General features: G+C 40.9%; 1 protein-coding gene across 4 annotated transcripts in view; it reads left to right on the top strand.

Annotated features, from left to right (window-relative positions):
* The first annotated feature begins 815 nt into the window (after nt 1-815).
* LOC128484554 (rho-associated protein kinase 1-like) overlaps nt 816-7,511 on the top strand; it is a 30,616-nt gene continuing 23,920 nt past the window's right edge. For all 4 annotated transcript variants that reach the window (XM_053460981.1, XM_053460980.1, XM_053460979.1 and 1 more), the window contains exon 1: nt 816-1,019. The gene's annotated coding sequence lies outside the window, so the exon portion shown is untranslated. The remainder of the gene's footprint in view (nt 1,020-7,511) is intronic.

Raw genomic sequence — 7,511 nt, 5'->3', positions numbered from 1 at the left:
TTCAATGTTCATTTTCCCCCAAATTGCAACTTTCTTACCCTAATTCTTTTTCTGCAGACAACACACGTTAAGCCAAACATGTTGTGGAAACATTAACGCACACAAAACATATTAATACTAATTTCTAGACCTGTGCTGTATTTATAGGATGCTTTTAATAATTAATATAGAGGGACTAAGGAAATGAAAGATGCATGTGGCCATAGGATATACCTCCCAGCATTTTAAATGGCCAAAGAAAGAAACATTTTATGGGCTGTGGGTAGAGGCATAGCTAGGAAGCAGGACTTTACTGAGACTTTTCATGTGACTTTGTGACCTGTAACTACTTCTGCAGTTAAGTAAGATATTTAGGAGGAAAGAAAAATATTAACATTCTAGATATGAGCTGCAAAGACACATTGTCTGTCCTGAATGCATGTTCATTTGTAAGAAATAGTATGTATATTGTGAAAAGAAATACATGAAATGAAAACAAAACACTAAAAGTTATTACAGAATACAGAACAATGTCCACAACAAAATCCTGTATACTAATGTAATTCTGCACTGAGTATACTTGTGGACGCAGCATTGTAAGGGTTAATTACATACACTCTGATCAGCATAGATCGCAGGTTTGGCAGACCCATGATGTTCTTGTGAGTAGGAGTGAGGCTTGATAGAAAGGGAGCCAGTGGTGGAACTGTTGCTGTTAGAGGAGACTGCCAAAATGACACCCCCTCCCTTTTCTGCCCCCCTCTCATATCCCACCCCCTCTCTCCCCCCACCCTGCTTTTCCCCCAAGCTAGCTCTGGTTCTCATGTGCAGGAATCCCAAGAAAAGAATGAAAAGGACTAGGATCAAGTCAAAGTGTAGAGGGACATGCACCAGTAGCCAGCGTGTAGTATCTTAGGAGGCAATCTCTGGGTGCCCCATGCCCAGCTAAGGCACTGAACCAACTTGCTATACCCATCAAAATGACAGCATGCAGAACACTCTGATTCCCAGTCATGTGACCAGGAGCTCTCCACAACCAGGTAAGATTAACAAAATTTTGGGCTTAAGAGGACCTCCTATGTTTAATTATTTTAGAACACATCTAGAGTCCATTTATGTCAATATTATTATTTGTTAGAATGAAATATTAACTGTGTTAATCCATGGGACTGACTAATGAACATGTCTAAAATTCCTTGCAGTCTGATGATCTGATGATACAAAAGTGTACTTGTTTTGTGTATCTGTAAACTTTACACTATTCCTGTGGCACTGTGTAAGTGTGTGTTATGTCTACATCTTGCCTTTACAATGTCTGGAGAGTATGCCATGCCATTACCTTGTAGAAACTTCCAACAAAAGCCTATTAGTTATAATTATAGTAAGATTCTTCTGTCCATGTCTCATAAATAGAGACTAATATACACCAGCTAGTTAGAATTTACATAAAAGTATCACATTCTAAATTGTTTTATATATACTGTATATTATCTGTTTTTCATGTTTTTTTCCTTTAAAACAAATATAAAAATAATTTCAATACAAGGTGGAGGATCTTTTCCTGTATTTAGCCTCCTACATATATTTAGGAATATCGCAAGTTCTCATTGTTAAAAGTAACCAGCCTTCATTGTAATGAGTCTGTTTCACATCATACTAGTGCAAATACAGTTCAACGTTTTTGATGGACTACTTTTTACTGAACTTTTACTTTTACAGCACTTTTTATTGAAAACTAAAAAAAAAAATCCTATCACATATGAGATCAAATACTTACACTCATGTATTCCTGCCTGTTATACTCCGATTAACATGTGTTTATGACTAATGTACTTATTATATGAATGGACTTATTGTTTCTCTCCGCTTAGTACCTCTGTTAGTGTGTAATAAATAAAATACATAATACATATCTCGCTGGCATACCTGGAAACTCCCGGGGTTTCACCCTGCTCCCCGGGTCTTCGAGTTAGTTTCTTCTTTCTTTGGGCTGGAGACCATCATTTGACCACGCCCACTCCCTGCCCATGCCCCACCCAATAAAAGCTGTTTAGGGCCTGTCTCTTCACAAAGCCACTCCTCCAGGAAAGGAGAGCTGTCAGTAGCCTACCCTGACAAGTTCCCAAGCATGTCCATTGTGAAAAATATTCCTGTTTCACAACATTCTAATTGTGAAAATGACATTTTTTGTATTAAAATTTTAACAAGCTCCACATTTAAATAAAGTCTTAAACAAAGTTTGACAGCTTTTAGTACACAAAATGTCAGGCACGCTTAAAGTACATGATTTAAAAATGAGGGGGCCGGCAAATATTAGGCATAGACAGAAACTGATATAGTGGGCCAAAAGCCACTAAATACGGAAGCCCAAATTGCAGTCTGTCCATCAATGCTACAACTGCACTATTTTAACACTAGAATATATCCTTACATAAATTTCCAGCTTCCACCGGCTCTTTTTTTGGTGCAGTCTGACAGTTGTATTATTCATGAACATACACATATCATTTTTTTTTCTCTATGGACCCTGCAGAGTGTTTCCTTGGGAATCACTAGGAAGAGCAGCTATTATGAGCTGTCACTTTAGCGCAAAAAATGCAATTTTACTAATTCCTCATCTCCACAAGAGAATGCGTTCCCAATGCTTGTACACATGTGCAGCGGGGAATGCACAGATGCCCCCATGTTTGAAAGACTCTTTATGTTATATGAACAGATTAGGTTCCTTCGGGTTTTTATTTGGAATCCTTTTTTTTAGCGTTTGGCTACATGATAACAGCCGGCTTCTTTTTTTTATTAGAAGAATGAGCAAAACCACTGTAGCGGAAGAGAAAATATGGAAAACTTATAGTCCATTGCAGCCCCACTAAGTACTTTAATACGCATTCTATAATTTCTCGAAAAAAATTAAAATGCTGCAGCTCCAGAGCTGCAGTCCGAGTTTCTCTCCTTTTTGGCGCCTGGTTGACGGTGCATATAGCAAAAGTACATATTGACAAGCAGGAAATGGATTTGGGCCCCGAAAACCTCAATAATTTTCCAGGAGCACTCAACTATCAGACGTATTAAAGTGCATACAGGCGTTCCTTTAGGTTTTTGTGCAGTTGTTGTAAAACGGACCAAAAAAAAAGGTAATGTGTTTTATTCGTACGGTTCAGGTTTGGTAACAAAGCACTGGTTCTCAGCAGGGTCACGCTGTATTATTGACCTGGACCCTTGGTCTGGTTCACAGAAGCAACAGTAAAAAGTAATCACTGCCTTTCCATAGACACAGAGCAGACTATTCATGTGTATTTGTTACGATCCTGCTCTTCTGCCATGACAACTGTATAGATCGGCTCTTAATTTGTTTTCGTGTTTCCCAAGTAACTTTTTGGGGGGCGAAAGCATTTGCTGAATGTTGCACTGCTGTCGATGCCGTCAGTAATTGCCATGTTTTTAACATGGATTTAACAAAGGTTTCAGCAAATTGACAAAAATAGCTTAAATACATGCCATTTTTGGGGTTATCAGATGGTTTAATGTCTAAGAATCCAAGAAAGATGTGCAAAGCCTTTTTCTTTTTCCTATAGGAAAAAAAGAGCTTTGACCTTTTCAGTCTCTCTTTTTGTCACGTCTACTGGCTTTAAATAAACATTCCCTGAACAACTGTAATGTTAACATTACATTCATTTAATATTACATTAAATTATTTCTGGACATGATTTTGGCAAGATGTTGTTGTAGGAATGTTTCTAATGGTATAATTATTCAGAAAAATATTACATTTAACAGAATAATTGAATTAGCACCTTTAAGTAATGTTCAGAAAGCAGTTCCTGGAATGGAGTTTGCTTAAAGAATACTTAATTCTGTTGATTTCTACAGAGTGTTTAATCTAAGTGGTTAATACCGCATTTGCTCGATTATAAGACCACCCTAATTATAAAACGACCCCCCAAATCTGAATATTAATTTATGAAAAAAAGAAAGCCTGAATATAAGATGACCCTATAGGAAAAAAGTTTTACCAGTAAATGTTAATTCATGTAAACTATGTGAACAATTGTTTGTTAATAAAAGCTATGATTGAGAAAAATATTTTGTTTTTATTTCCAGTTATGCACATCTGCCCCCAGGCTTGCCACTCTGCCCCAGAAATGCCTTATACCCCATATATGCCACTGTGCCCCATGATATGCCTTTTTACCCTCTAAATGCCAATCTGCCCCATGATATGCCTTTTAACCCTCTATATGCCACTGTGCCCCATGATATGCCTTTTGACCTCCTATGTGCCACTCTGCCTCCAGAACTGCCTTATACCCCTATATGCCACTCTGGCACTTAGAGGGTTAAAAGGCATATTATGGGGCAGAGTGGCATATAGGGAGGTATAGGGCATTTCAGGAGGCAGAGTGGCGTATAGAGGGTTAAAAGGCATTTCTGGAGGCAGAGTGGCATTAAGGGGGTTAAAAGACATTTCACAGAGCACTCTGCCTCCAGAAATGCCTTATGCCCCCCATTTAACACTCCCTCCCCTCCCTCCTCCAAACTTACCGGTGCTTAGTCCGTGCAGCTTGTAGAGCTCTACGCAATTCGTGTAGACAACTGAGCGGACGTTGTCTACGCGAATCGCGTAGAGCTCTACACGCTGCCCGGACTAAGCCCCGGGGATTCAGAAGCACCGGTAAGTTGGGGGGGGCATAACACAGGAGGATCCAGGTCCCCTGCATCGCTGCGGGGGATCTGGATCTTAGTCTCATAGTCAGACCTATTTGAGGTCTGATTATAAGACGAGGGGTATTTTTCAGAGCATTTGCTCTGGATAAAACCTTGTCTTATAATCGAGCAAATACGGTATATACCGTATTTGCTCGATTATAAGACGACCCTGATTATAAGACGACTCCCAAAATCTTAATATTAATTTAGGAAAAAAAGAAAAAGCCTGAATATAAGACGACCCTATAGGAAAAAAGTTTTACCAGTAAATGTTAATTCATTTAAACACTTTTTTTAATAAAAGGTATGCTTGAGAAAAATATTTTGGTTTTATTTCCTTCTATTTTCCAACCTGCCCCCCCAGTTATGCACATCTGCCCCAGAAGTGCCTTATACCCCCTATATGCCACTGTGCCCCATGATATGCCTTTTAACCCTCTAAATGCCACAGTGCCCCATGATATGCCTTTTAACCCTATATGCCACTGTGCCCCATGATATGCCTTTTAACCCTATATGCCACTCTGGCACTTAGAGGGTTAAAAGGCATATTATGGGGAAGAGTGGCATATAGGGAGGTTTAAGGCATTTCAGGAGGCAGAGTGGCATTAAAGGGGTTAAAAGACATTTCACAGAGCACTCTGCCTCCAGAAATGCCTTACACCCCCCATTTAACACTCCCCCTCCCTCCTCCAAACTTACCGGTGCTTCTGAGTTGGGGGGGGCGCATAACACAGGAGGGTTCAGGTCCCCTGCATCTGAGCCCCAGGTGCTTAGTCCGGGCAGCATGTAGAGCTCCACGCGAATCCCATAGAGCTCTACACGCTGCCCGGACTAAGCACCAGGGACTCAGAAGCACCGGTAAGTTGGAGGGGGGGTTAACACAGGAGGATCCAGGTCCCCTGCATCTGGGTCCCCAGTGCTTAGTCCGGGAAGCGTGTAGAGCTCTACGCGATTGTATCGTGTAGAGCTCTACACGCAGCCCGGACTAAGCACCGGGGACTCAGAAGCACCGGTAAGTTGGGGGGGGTTAACACAGGAGGATCCAGGTCCTCTGCATCGCTGCGGGGGATCTGGATCTTAGTCTCATAGTCAGACCTATTTGAGGTCTGATTATAAGACGAGGGGTATTTTTCAGAGCATTTGCTCTGGATAAAACCTTGTCTTATAATCGAGCAAATACGGTATATACCGTATTTGCTCGATTATAAGACGACCCTGATTATAAGACGACTCCCAAAATCTTAATATTAATTTAGGAAAAAAAGAAAAAGCCTGAATATAAGACGACCCTATAGGAAAAAAGTTTTACCAGTAAATGTTAATTCATTTAAACACTTTTTTTAATAAAAGGTATGCTTGAGAAAAATATTTTGGTTTTATTTCCTTCTATTTTCCAACCTGCCCCCCCAGTTATGCACATCTGCCCCAGAAGTGCCTTATACCCCCTATATGCCACTGTGCCCCATGATATGCCTTTTAACCCTCTAAATGCCACAGTGCCCCATGATATGCCTTTTAACCCTATATGCCACTGTGCCCCATGATATGCCTTTTAACCCTATATGCCACTCTGGCACTTAGAGGGTTAAAAGGCATATTATGGGGAAGAGTGGCATATAGGGAGGTTTAAGGCATTTCAGGAGGCAGAGTGGCATTAAAGGGGTTAAAAGACATTTCACAGAGCACTCTGCCTCCAGAAATGCCTTACACCCCCCATTTAACACTCCCCCTCCCTCCTCCAAACTTACCGGTGCTTCTGAGTTGGGGGGGGCACATAACACAGGAGGGTTCAGGTCCCCTGCATCTGAGCCCCAGGTGCTTAGTCCGGGCAGCATGTAGAGCTCCACGCGAATCCCATAGAGCTCTACACGCTGCCCGGACTAAGCACCAGGGACTCAGAAGCACCGGTAAGTTGGAGGGGGGGTTAACACAGGAGGATCCAGGTCCCCTGCATCTGGGTCCCCAGTGCTTAGTCCGGGAAGCGTGTAGAGCTCTACGCGATTGTATCGTGTAGAGCTCTACACGCAGCCCGGACTAAGCACCGGGGACTCAGAAGCACCGGTAAGTTGGGGGGGGTTAACACAGGAGGATCCAGGTCCTCTGCATCGCTGCGGGGGATCTGGATCTTAGTCTCATAATCAGACCTATTTGAGGTCTGATTATAAGACGAGGGGTATTTTTCAGAGCATTTGCTCTGGAAAAAACCTCGTCTTATAATCGAGCAAATACGGTAGTTTCTGATATGGCTCTCCATTGATTTTAATAGGTGACTATATACATTAGTTAGACTATTATTTTCGTAGTCAATCAAGATTCTAAATAGTGCAAAAAATGTACGCTGTGCTTCTTACAGTATATCCAAAGGACACTAGAATTGGCAGACTAGGACAAGTCAGTTCCATCAAGTATACGCCTACAATGTAGATGAAATAGTATCTAGAAAGACATAAAGTGGTCACATCAAATATTAATTTGATTGAGTTTTCCTTCTGTTCACTCACTTTGCATTTTGTCTAAGGATAAAAATAAACTATTAACATGTCTATTTTCAAAAAGCATTCTTACTTTACAGCATTCCTTCACACCTGCCTAGAACTTTTGCACAATGCTGTATGGCCCTGTGTCTTTTAGCAAATGAAATAGACACCCCTCCCCCAATTGCTTATTTTTTTGTTAATATGCTATCATACTTTGGAGTGTTACAAATAACGCCTAAAAAGTGATACCAGGAATCATAACAAATAATAGTTTCCTAGGCAGATCTGGATAGGTTTCCAGTAGAAACATGGCATTTCCAAGCTAGTCATTTATTTAACTAAGATACA

This window comes from Spea bombifrons, chromosome 3, assembly GCF_027358695.1.
Source record: "Spea bombifrons isolate aSpeBom1 chromosome 3, aSpeBom1.2.pri, whole genome shotgun sequence".
In the NCBI taxonomy this organism is placed as follows: Eukaryota; Metazoa; Chordata; class Amphibia; order Anura; family Pelobatidae; genus Spea; species Spea bombifrons.
This window is presented reverse-complemented; position numbering and strand designations above follow the sequence as displayed.